Below are 13,305 nucleotides of genomic sequence, written 5' to 3'. Positions count from 1 at the left end.
TGGCCTACCCATGGTCCGCGGACCATGGGATTCTATAAATAGGGCAAGGCTCTAAGTTGTAAACAAATGAACAAAGGAATCACTGGAATCGGATAGATAGAGTAAGTTAGTGAGCATATATCAAGAGTCTAAGTATATTGGGTCATAATAGTAGGAAGAGGCTCTGCAGTTGAGTGCGCAGAGGCCTAGTAGAGTCCGCAGCTGAGTGTGTGGACCCCTGCAGCTAAGTGCATAGGGAAGGCTCGAGTCTGTAACCAAGGAAGAAGAATAATAAAGAGAAGTTTTATCTGAATTCCATGTATCTATTCTTGTGTTATTACCTATTTGATATCATTTGCAATTATATTATTTATTTGTTGCGCACATTTGTATGAATGGTGAATATTGTTAAGTATAACAAAAAGCATACAAATAAGCTAAGTTAATCAACTAATATTGGGTTGCTAGTAAGGATTTGTGTAATAACATTGTTCGTCCCCTGGGTAGGGTTGCGCGAAGGCATCATCCTAGGTTGCGAGGTACTGATAAGTGCGCGTAGCGATGTGCATGCAGAGTTAGAACGCGGACCACTTGGAACCCATCAAACATTCGCAAGGTGCAGAAACCTGGTTCTAGCACCCTCACATACTACTTCAGGTGAGACCTCAGCCTGCAATCCACGGACTGTTGCCGAAAGGGCCAGTAGTACTGGGATTTGTTTGGCTAAATCATCTCCGAACCTGGGTCAAGCCCCTACAAGCGAACAAATGGTTCCATTGTCAGGACCGATATCTACATAAGGGATGTTTCATGTCATGTCACTGGAATCCAATGAAGAAAGAAATTGAAGGGTGGTTAGATAGAAATATTCACCAGTTCGCAGCGCAGGAAAACAGGAATCCGCGAGTATCAAAAGAATAGTGGTTGGAGCACTACTTATATATGGAAATCCACAAAATTTTCTTTGCATCCTTTCATTCTGATTTGTATGAGTGGATCGTGAAGCTATCAGGTAGTCAGGGAAGGTGTAGGCTCAACAAATCAATTGTGTGGACAGTCAGCTACAGCGAGGTTGACTGACGCTTCCTCAAAGGACCGCGAGGTAAGTACATTAAATCTTTGAACACTTGGATTAAGATTTTATTTTGTGAAAAGCGGTTTATGAAAATAAATTGATGTTTGGGGCTACACAAAGTGGAAGGATCTATAGAAACAAAGGTAGCGTAGAGATAGAAAATAACCCCTTGATTTCCCTCGGTGGGAAAGCTAGGAAGAGCTCTCGAAAGTTTCTCCCATAAGTGTGGTTAGTCTGATAAGGTAGTGAATTTCATACCTACCACCTCCACCTACACCACCAACAGTTTCACCATCTTCACCTCCATCTCCGCCACCACCACAGTTCAATATGGCGATCACGATAAAATTGTCGGTATTTAGGGGAGTAAGGAACGAAGATCCGAACCAATTTTGTTTCATGGTAAGGGCCATATAGGAAGCACAAGGAGTCATGGATGAAAATATAAAGAAGGAAACATTGGTTAGCATGTTGTAGGATCATACACTAACATGGTACATTAAGCATTCTAATGACCATCTGAACACAGGGATCGCAGATATTTAGGCCGTGCTAAACAAGGAATTTAGTAGGCCAAAGTCAAAGACAGAAACGATTATTGAGTTTAAGGAGATCACGATGCTTCTAGGCAAGACCCCATGAGATCTAGACCAGAGACTGAAGAGTATGATTCGTGAAGCCAACATGACCTTGACAGATGGGCAACACCATGCATGGTTTGTAGTGTCCCTAACACAACATCTAAGGATGGTGCTGTCACAGCAGAAGTTATCCACCTAGGCCGAAGCTTTGGAGATTACAATGAGATTGCATGAGACACCAATACAAGATCCTGGTCTGGGAGTCTAACAAATCCACGTGCAATTGCAAAATTTGTGTCTGGAAATGCAGAGTTTGAAACAAGACAGGACAACTCCGCCAGGGGCATGTGAGGACGTATGGTGCATAAAATGCAAAGGCCAAGGGCATGACAAGGACCATTGTCGAGTCTTTGTGAATTACTTGGTGGGAGGAGGGTTGATGACATTAAGGCCAGAGGCACAAGCAAGACCAAGCATGGCGCCTACATTATGGTGTGCGATTTGTCAGATAGGAGGAAAATACGCTACGCATAATTGTCATCTCTTGCAGAAGTATACAAAGATGTCCCAACAATTTTTCTGTAATTTTTGTAGGTCGGTAGGCCACGATGAGCACACCTATAGAAGTTACGAGCTGATGATGGATTAGACTCCTGCCTACAGAGTGCAAACTGAAATGCAAGCCCTCGACCCAAATTTAGGAATGGTGCATGCTGGATTTTAGGGGCGTGGACGAGGTCGACATGGAATGGGACCAGGAAGGAGTCACGAACAACTAATTTGTTACAATTGCAGAGGGCTAGGGCACTATGCCTGCGATTGTACAAATCCAATGAGAACATCTTGTTTATACTGTACTCATTTTGATCATCAGGCATAGGACAGACCTACACTGATAGTGAGGGTGTGCAATGAAGGGGTACTCCAGCCTCCCCCAACTCAAAATTTGCAAATGATGAGGTCTGAGCCACGAAAAGAGGACCTGAATGTAAACATAGTGCTTAGAAGGGGTATCACAATAGGAGATGACAAAGGTGAGCAACCTGAATAAAGTGCATGGGTTCGCAAGGAACCTATAAAGAAACCTGAATTTGATTTGGAGCATGCGAAAGAGACATTCGTGGAAGCTAAGAAGAGCTTCACGGTGGCCTCCACTTCAGGTAGTAATGATCAACTAGAACTAGGGACGGATCCTTCAATGCTCACTACCTTTCTGGAGACATGCATGAAACTGTTGCATGACAGCAAGGTTGTAAAAGGACTATAGTAACTTATCACTAGGTGTGTGGGTGAGGAGAACCGCGTGTAGTTTGAAAACTTGGAAAGCATGCATTGCGAACAGAAAGGGAAATGAGATTGAATGCGCAAATCACAAAGTATGAAATGGATTAAGTAAATTTGGATCTTGAATCAGACGCGACTATACTACCAAAACAACATGGGAATGCATGGGTATACCCACACTACAATGGTCTCCTATTCAATTACGAATGTCGAAGCAACATAAGATCTTAGCCATGGGAAGATTGCAAGGAGTAACGGTGGATATTGAAGGTGCACTCACGTTGGTGGATTTTGAAGTGATAGAGATTTTCGATGATAGAAATCCCTATCCCACACTACTAGGCATAGACTGGGCCACTGATATGAATAGACTCATAAACCTAAAGAAGCGCAAAATCATTTTTGAGAAAAATTCACTACACGTAGTGGTTCGTTTAGACCCTGCAGAAGGAGCGTGCTACACAAAGCCTATGCGCAACAACGAGAGTGATGACAAGCTAGAGTGTATCTACAAGATAACCACTTAGGAACATGATTGGGTGAATCCTACAACGGATGGCCAGATTTTTTGGGAGCACGAAAGCTCCTGCACATCAGATTCATATGAGGAAACAAAACAATGGTAGAACAGGTTACACGAGGTAACTGCGCTCAATCGGAACATGACGGTAAGATCACTCTGCTATGTGACAACAGAGGTAAGGGATCTACCTATGTATGATGGGTTGAAAACAGTGGATGAATTCCTGAACAAATTTGAAAGTGCAGTGTCAAAACAATAGCGATTCGATGCTCTAAAATGGGCACTATGTGTGACGCCCGCAAGGTGGTGGGGTACGCATAAGAGAAGTATTGAGGGCTGGCGTGAATGTAGAAGGGGGATTCTTATATGATTTGGAAAACCTCAGCTACATATGAGATCTGGTTATGAGGGGTGAAACAGCTTGCGCGCTGACCTTTCCAGATTGGTACAGATGTATGGTATGCAGCCCTCATGAACGCACACCGCTATCATGATAGAAAACAGGAACAACAAGCAGAAGCCGGCAAGACAAGTGTGCGAATGACAAAGCATGAAAAAACCTAGCATGCAAAAAATCATACACTCGGAAGCCTTTGACAAGGCGTGCGAAGTGTTGAACAAGGTCCACCATGTGGGATGCACAGAATAGGACCTATGCGTACCAACGGTTGTATGGGCTTATAGGACCATGTGCAAAACTCTGAATGTGCAAGTGCTTCTGAAGCTGAAGTATGAAGCAAGGGCTATACTCCCTGTGAAGCATGCGAAGATGAGTCCGCGCATAACAACACCCATAGATATGATGGTCCACGTAGATTGGAATGAAGAAATCACACAGTTGTGTGAAACAGAACATATACGACTTGAGAAAGAAATCCAAGAGGGAAACTTTAGACCTCGCAAACTTGAAAAATATCGGATACGGCTAAGGGAGAAAAATGCTTTAATGGATGCAGAGATCAAGAAGGTGGAAGGAAGCATTTCTCATCGAAAAATTGAGGATGGCAAGGTAAGGTGCATATAGTCATACTAACAAATTGGAAAGCTATCTTCGTGAATTGGTTAGTCTACTGCCATGGCTGAGACCTCATCTCACCAAATGTAGTGACCAAGGCAATGCAGTGCAACTTGTAGAGTGAGCGATGCCAATCACTACAATGGAAGATGGGGATTCTCTGTGAACAATGGTGGAAGATGAGATGAAGCCCCACATGGGTGGTGCACCCACCTAACTAGCCATAAGAAGGATAGCCTTAGCACTCTAGGTAGTTGAAAGGGAGCGCAGGACTATCAAATATTCTGCCTAGGGGCTACATGATATGAGAAATGCATGCAGGACCAGGAAGTCATAGGGTTCATGGCCGCACATGAAGGGTTATGCTGCCGCACGGGTTGGCTCGAAAGTGACCATTAGTGTCACTATTCATGACGAGATGTCCGATTTGAGGCCAAATGGAGTGGGCAGTGGGCATTTAAGACGAGAGTTATGGGCACGATTTGGGAAAATCTTTTGCCAAGTAAGCATTGATGGCCTGAAATTGCGGGGAATGGTTCAATTTGAATTCAAAAGGTTCTATAAAACTCAAAGGGCTAGCTAGCTGACAACACTTGGTTATTTTAGCATTGGGTGGTTGAGCAGAGCACAAAGTGTTGAGATTCGAGCGATAATAGAGCCCCTGAGTTCATGACAGATAGGATACAGTGTAGAGATGATGACAGCCACTAAGGATGGTTTGGGAATTGAAGAAGGAACTGTCGGCGAGGCCACACAAACCCCGATGGTGCAAGATGTTCTCAAAGGCACTGGGTTTGTGATAGAAATCCCCAAATCACCACAGATGCTGAGGACGAAGAATGATAAGTAGGCAATGGAACCAGTACACATGTCCCCGAGGAATCCATGACACAACAAGTTATCAATGGAAGAAAAAAGGTAAGGCAGTCACGATTGAAGTAGATGAGGAGGAAGAAGATTTACAGTCCCTGATTACTGTCATAGAAGAAGAATAAGACATGGAGGAGGACATCCAACCATTATCCTCTGCCGTGAAACTACCCGCTTATGTCCCTCCATGGAAAGGGAAAGCCAAAGTACCGAAGGATCTGGATGCAACTAAGCGTTCACTCCAGACCCCGCTCCTGCCCGATGGTATTGTATTTGAGGGTTCGCACCTAGCCCGCGTGCCCACCATGGAATTGGAATACTGGGACCTCATGGACAGCGAGAAGTTCCACACTCAGAGATGGAAAACTTGATGAAGCAGAATACGGAGGGGCGGTGATAGCGTTAGAGCCGCGAAAATTTTTGCGCAGTGTGGAAAAGGCCAAGTTTCTACACTTGTTATGGATTCCACATTTCCACCGTGCGCCCATCATCATTTTTGTCATCAAGAAGCTGCTTTGACTAGTGCATGATGGGTATATATGGCTGGAGGAGCCTACTCCCATCATGTCAGACCTCATCCACCAAATTTCTTGGCCTCCCTGTAAAGGAAAGGACCCCGTGCTGATAGCCGGAAAAAGTAGCAATTTGGCTCTCGTAGAGGCCATGAAGGCAAAGTATAAGCTGGAGGAAAAGAAGAGGGGTTACGCCATCTCCAGCATCAAGGATAAGGGTGTGTGCATAGCCACCCAACTCTTGGCCAGTAAAGTGATGAGAAAATGCCACATCGATGATGTACTAGTGCCAGTGGTCACATTGGCCGAACAATGCATGGAGCAAGTCCAATTCAACTGGGCCAAGTTCCTCTATAAGGAGTTTTTGTTAAACTGTCGTGAGGCCTAGGAGTAGGGTAAGGCCTTCCACTATGCATGGTTGCTCTTATCCATATTGTTGATGGCAGGAGAACTACAGGAGAATAGTTAGTTCCCGAACATTGATCAAGACTTACCAGAGGCTATGAAGTATGCTTCGCTCTAGGCCACCAAGGATGCAAAACGGATTCACGATAAAAAAAAATTCTGAGTGCTCATGGAGGCAAGCATCTGAATGTGGATGAACAGGAGGCCATGCCTATCACCTACAATGCATAATAGTCTATAGAGTTTTGTAGACTTCAAGGCAGATATGCACAACATATACATCAGGGCATGAAAGGACCTACCGAGGCAGTGGACAAAGCTACCATTTGTAGCCATTGACGACACAATCTTCACTATATTGGAAACATGGTCTCCTGAGTGGCGTGCCCCAGATTTGGTGGAACTCGAGAAAGTGGCAACACAGAAAAAGAAGGATGATGCCAAGCTGCATGTCACCCAACTGGCTACGAGATGGTGGAATGAAAAAGTGGCAGTTGAGGTAATAGTAGTCTGCGAAGTGGCATAGGAAGCCGTAGAGCAAAAGAAGGCCACAGAAGTAGTAGCAGCAACGTAGATAGCAGAGGTTGCAATGGTACAGGCAATGGAGGTCCAAGGAACGTCCTCAGGGAAGGAGGCAGAGGACACATAGATAGCACAAGGGAGCACGGACCCAGGGACCGCATCCACACATCTCAAACGTCCATGCATCGTAGAGAGAGTGGGCCCAAGGAAGAAGGTAAAGGCCGTGAAGCTGGCCATTGACCCAATCACCTTAACCAAAGGTGATCTCCATGACATCAGTGAGATGGTTACAACAGGGTTGGAGGAGATTGGAGGTGCAGTGCACGACTGTACCAACATGTTGGAACACACACTTGAGGTCCTCACAATGTTGCAGGAGGACCCCAACATCCAACAGCTCGAGACAGAGGCACGCGAGCTCTAATAATAATACGAAAACATCAGAGGGACTGCGCAGATAGTAGTCCTTAGTTAGTGGATTGCAAGGATGCAGCAAGCCAAGGCACTAAAGGAGTAGGTGGACGTGGTGCACCATAAGGAAGCAGTTCTCAAAGCATGTGTCTAGGCATGGATTGACGAAGCCTTCACAATCATGATAGATATTGAAGGAAAGTTCATGCAGATTCAAGGGATGCATGCAAAAATGCAGTGTAGCACACCGGAAACAGAGGTCTCAGAAGGGAGAATTCATCAGGTTCAGCAAGCAACAGCTCAGTGCACTGTAGACATCAGCACCGTACAAGAACACTTGGAGGGACTCTGTGCAAAGATCATCGCGCTGACAGAGTGACTTGAGGGTGAGTCATGATGTTTGTGTTGGGGGCCTGTTGGGCATGGAATCCCCTCATAGCATGGTTTGGGGCTCAAAAGCCCAAGTTTTGAGTAATATTGTTGTAAAGACTCCAAATTGTTGGCGCAGAGTGTTTATTATATGTTAGAGTCATAGGGTTGTCCGCCCTAAGTTTTGAATGTAGTGTTGGCCTACCCATGGTCCGCAGACCATAGGATTGTATAAATAGAGTGAGGCTCTAAGTTGTAAAGAAATGAACGAACAAATCGATGGAATCAAATAGATAGAGTAATATAGTGAGCATAGAGCAAGAGTCTAAGTATCTTGGGTCGTAGTAGTAGGAAGAGGCACTGCAACTGAGTGTGCAGAGGCCTAGTAGAGTTCGTAGGTGAGTGTCCAGAACCCTGCCACTGAGTGAGTAGGGCGAAGTCAAGTCTGTAACCAAGGATGAAGAATAATAAAGATAAGCTTTATCTGAATTACGTGTATCTATTCTTGTTTTATTACCTATTTGATATCATTTTATATTGTTTATTTACTGCACACATTTGTATGAATGGTGAATATTGTTAAGTATAACAGAGAGCATATGGATAAGCTAAGTTAATCAACTAATATCAAGTTACTAGTAAGGATTTGGGTAATAACATTGTCCAACCCCCGGGTAGGGCTACACGAAGGCAGCATCCCAGGATGCGAGGTACTGATAAGTGTGCATAGCGATGTGCGCGCAGGGTTAGACTGCAAACCACTTGTAACCCATCAGACATCCACAAGGTGTGAAAACCTAGTTCTAGCACCCTCCCATACTACTTCGGGTGAAACCTCAGGCCGTGCTCCGCAAACTGTTGCCGAAGGGCCAGTAGTATTTGGATTTGTTTGTCTAAATCATCTTTGAACCTCGGTCAGGCCCCTACAAGCCAACACTTCAAGAGATGATTGTGCTTGTCTTTTGGAGGGCTATTTTGAAAGTAATATAAACTAGAATATTGTTGACATATCTTCATACATGAAATTGACTATTAGACAAATCCTAAAGCTCTCAATGGTAGCCATCTAGAAATAAAAACTCTTTCTCATGAAACCCATGAAGCAAGGCATAAAAATAATCTTATTATTTTTAGTTTATCATTTACAGAGATCATAATTACATGTCATTATGAAGACCAAACCTAGTTACATCTTACAACACTCCCTCCTAACTAGGGAGGTATTCATAATGGTACTTCATCATTCTCAATCTGAAGAATTTCTCATAAGAAGAATTAAAATTTGTAACTCATTTGTATAACATCATACCAAACAAAATTTTCATATAGTAAGGCCTTGACTAATGACTCCATCTTTCCATAATATATTAAGCCCAATGCTGGCGGGACCTGATCATTTATAAACACCCTCATCATCATTGTCCCTCTCAGGACATACCCCACCTGGGTTCTCTTAGGATATCCTCCATGAGGACTATTCATATCTTAGAGTTTCCAATCCTCAAAGAATATCGGTCACCATTACCACTCTTTCATGGGATTCCCTATCTCATCCCATAAGAGCATAAGATGCCAAATGATTACGCAATCCTCCATTTTTTCTTCTCAAGTGAAGCACATAACAACATGTTTATCGCTCCTTCTTATACCAGGAGGTTTTATTCCATTATGTACTCATTCCTAACACAAAGGAATGTACCTATGCTTCTGGCATAGGAATTTCCGAGTTTCTTCCAAGTAAGAAAATTCTTCTCATGCTCACTCTTAACCAGGGACCTATAGCATCTTTTCTGTTGAAGATCCTAAAATAATCAACTACATGAAGAGATCCTTTATTCAATGTCATGAATTTATTTAAGTAGTCTTCAACTTCTGGGAACTTATATATATAGGGCACAAATCATCCATCACTTTTATCCATGAGTTAGTCATGTCCTTAATTCATCAGAAAATGAGCCATCAGATTTTCCATCTGGATTTTCTTCATTTCATACTATTTTCATACCATATTTCCAAAAGAACATTACATCCTTCTATATGATCTACTTGGAAGTCATTCACAAATATTCCCTTTGACAATACTACATAAGCCCATCCATATGTTAGTTCAAAAATAATTGATGATCACTTCAAATCATATTTACCTTTGTGATGATATTTCACCATCACATATTCCTATAAGTATTAGCATCCTGCATGCAGATTGACACATCTCCCACACATGTTTAGTGTTAAGGGTCTCTATCTTTTTCCAAGTTCCATCAGAGTCTTCACATCCTTCCTGGAGATCTTCTAGTCAAACCTTCTTGGACTTCAAATGTTGAATGCCTTATACCTCTGTTGAATATTATCATGACCTCTTCCTACCTTTCCACACACTTCATTCCCTGGGACTTCCAATCAGAGTTCCTTAATTGTAGTCAACCACCTCTTCATATCAGGACATATTATGTTGATTTCATCTAGTGTGACTCATGCCTTCTGACATTTTTTCATAGGGGGAGATTAATTTCCTTTGATCATGATTCTCAAAATAGAAGTAGTGATCCTTCTTACATGCAACCATGCGACATGCCTTTATAATATTAAATACAAGCATACATACCTCAGTTTACCTTTAGGTCATCTAGGCTTCTTTCATCAGCTTCCTTAATTGAAAAGATCTTCAAGCCCTTGATCTAATTCATCTCTTATGTCATTGTACCATCATCCCATGAAATCCACAAGTTGGAGTTCCTGATGAAACTTTTGCTTCCTCTCTTGATCGACGAATATTCCAATGTAGATTCCATCTTGCATATCATTTTTCAGCTGATGTTTCCCTTTTAAACTGATGTATGATGAGACTTTTCCTAGATGAATTCTTGTTTTGATCTTCCAATGAGATCACCAAGATCTACATATTCCAAATTTGATGACCATATATTTTGTTCTAGCGATCCTTCATGTTTCCCTATGCTGATTTTACAAGTTCTTGCTTCTAATTCTTCTCTTCCTTGGACTTCCATCTTTCAACAAATGTTTGGGTCCTTAGCCTTCAACACTTTTTCCTTCAATTTTTCATCTTCTATCTTGCATAGAAATCAAAAGTTGTTGAATGAGGTAACTTTATTATCCCATGGATATTTGCTACCTTGATTATCAATTAGTGCATTATAGATCAATGATGATTATCTTCTTTCTTAGATCTTGAAGATGAGGCCTTATGAATATATCCTTCATTATTTGATATCTTTACTTTTGTGTAGATCAGATGTGACCTTCTTTATCGTATCATTAAAGAAAGAGTTTATCACATGTATCTCTTTGATGTCTCCAATATTTCTATATGAGGGGATATTTCATAGGTATCCCTTTCCATGAATTCAGAGGAGACCTTTTGATATGTTCAATGACTTCAACTTCTTAGAGGACAATGTCTATCCTCCTTTTTCATGCAAGAAATTTTGATGACCCAACCAACTTATAGATCTCCTTGCAAACACAAAGTCATTTTACAAAATTGATTAAAGAATGAAAGATACTTACTTGACAAGTAAAGATGAAATCTTCACCTTGATCACTTTGATGATGGTTGAAGAAGATGTATTAATGCTCCCTCTTAGATGATCTTCTTCCAAATTAAAAAGACTTTCTTCAATAGAGAAGTTTGCTTCTTTTGATGAAAATGATTTTCTACTTCCTTCCACGAACTTCTTCAAGGGTGAGGAGAGAATCCTTGCTCACTATATAAATTTGAAAATTATGACAATGCCTTATTTCCTTCAACATACTTTGACTTCTCATGTAGTGTAGATAAAAAATTCTTCTAGGGTTTCGATTTTTTTCAACATGATGTGATCTTCATCTTTAAAAGTCCTTAGAAGTTATTGTTCCTTGTAGAAAACTTGATGAGGGTCTTTATGGCCTTTTGATGATGGCTATAGAAACAAATGTTCTTGTTGTTGTAGACTTCTTCTTTGATCTAGGGTCTAGTTCTTCAATGCAGGCCTTGATCTTTTGCTTTGATAACCTTCAACTTTTTTTTGCTGAAGCAAGCGCCGATCCTTCTATTTCATTAATACAAAAGAAAAATTACATATTGTACAAAAAATCGATTCTTTACAATAACACGGGAAAAATAATCCTTGCCAAAGTCAAGGACTTCCCACCCTACTAATGAAATAACCCTTCTTAAGAGAAGCTGACATGGAAAGGCTACAATAGTCCCTACCTATTAGGGAAGTTCCATACCAATACATTCCCCGAAGCTGACCAACTACCACAGACGTCCCCAACTGCGTGAAACCCACACCCCAAAAGAGAGGGAAAATACACACCAAACAGGCTTAATGAATAAAACCCACCTAGCCCCGAAAAACAAAATGATCTATCCCTGCCATTGATCCTGGCTGCTGGATCCAACGCCTAGGAATAATATCGCGCATCCAAACATTCCTAAAGTATAATGTGTGATCAAGGGCGGTATTCGAGTCAATCCCTTTGCCACGTGTTGTAATCCCAACGGGATCGCTCCCGAAAATACAAAACCACAAACCGCTCATAAGTTGTGCGATCAATGTAGAGTCGACCCGGGCATGGTTTTCAGATCTGAAAGCTGGAAGGGGGAGAAAACCTGCTACTGAAAAAACCAATCTTCCTTTCTGTCTATACTTTCTATGGGTCCTGTCCCTGATACCGAGCTTGCTTGTGAAAAGACCTATTAAATTGTCTTCTGAGAACCTGGGGACCCCATTCAACTGACTCCAGTAGAGAGTGAGACATAACTTAGCTTGCCTTTCTTCCATATGATTTCAGATAGAATGTGAAAATTCTACCTGGATGAATCAATTCATGCTAGTCATCTGGGTCTGATAACAAAACACTTCTCTGTCTTCTGTAGCTTGTTCATCGCAGAGAGCCTTTACATTATTTTGAGGAATCTCCTGCCACTTGTTCGCCATCCCACAATCTACATTGTTCACCCCTTGATTAGCCAGAAGGTCCGCTAGTTTATTGGCTAAACATCAAACATGGTTGGATTCTTTGGTAAACTAGGATTAGTTTCCAGTGATTAGAAACTTTCTACGACTGTGTACCACAGTTAATTCTTTTCACAGAGTTAATGGTAATCTCTGAGTCACTCTAGACATTGTTCAAGAGCCATTAATTCTACCATATTATTTGTGGCTCTACCTAGATGGTAGTGGAAGATAAAATAAATTCTACCCTCTTCATCTCTTAAAACTCCTACAAAACCAGTTGTTCCCGGGTTGCCTTTTGAGGCCCCATCAATGTTGTATTTCAGGTATCCTTTCGGTGGAATTTTCCAGAACTCCTTCTCTGTATCCTTAGTTGTTTCCTTTCTGATTAGACCTTGCGGAATAAGCCCTTTCATTCCCAAATGTTTGAGAATTCTCAGCTCAGACAAAGAGGGGGGATTTTTGGGGAGATTGCGAACTGTGGTACTAACTGTCTCCCAAAGTTGTTTCAGGATCAGTTCAAAAAGATGGTGAGGGGTGGACTTTTCATTTTTCAAAATTCTATTGTTCCTTTCTTTCCATATATTCTAGATAATGAAGCTTGGAATGAAGGCCTAGGCCAGATCAATGAACACATTCTCCAAATAGTTCACTCTCCACTTGTTTATGGTATTAGTGATACTGCTTCTGTCCCTATCTGACTGGTGGAAAATGGAAGAGAAAGCATCCCATAACCAAGTGGTATAAGAGCAGCTATTAAGAATGTGCTCCATATTCTCCTCCTGCTCTTCACAAACC

The sequence above is a fragment of the Pinus tabuliformis genome, chromosome 9 (assembly GCF_031772625.1).
Source record: "Pinus tabuliformis cultivar Carrire ecotype Pingquan chromosome 9, CPIR1, whole genome shotgun sequence".
In the NCBI taxonomy this organism is placed as follows: domain Eukaryota; kingdom Viridiplantae; phylum Streptophyta; class Pinopsida; order Pinales; family Pinaceae; genus Pinus; species Pinus tabuliformis.
Note: the sequence above shows the minus strand (reverse complement) of the source record.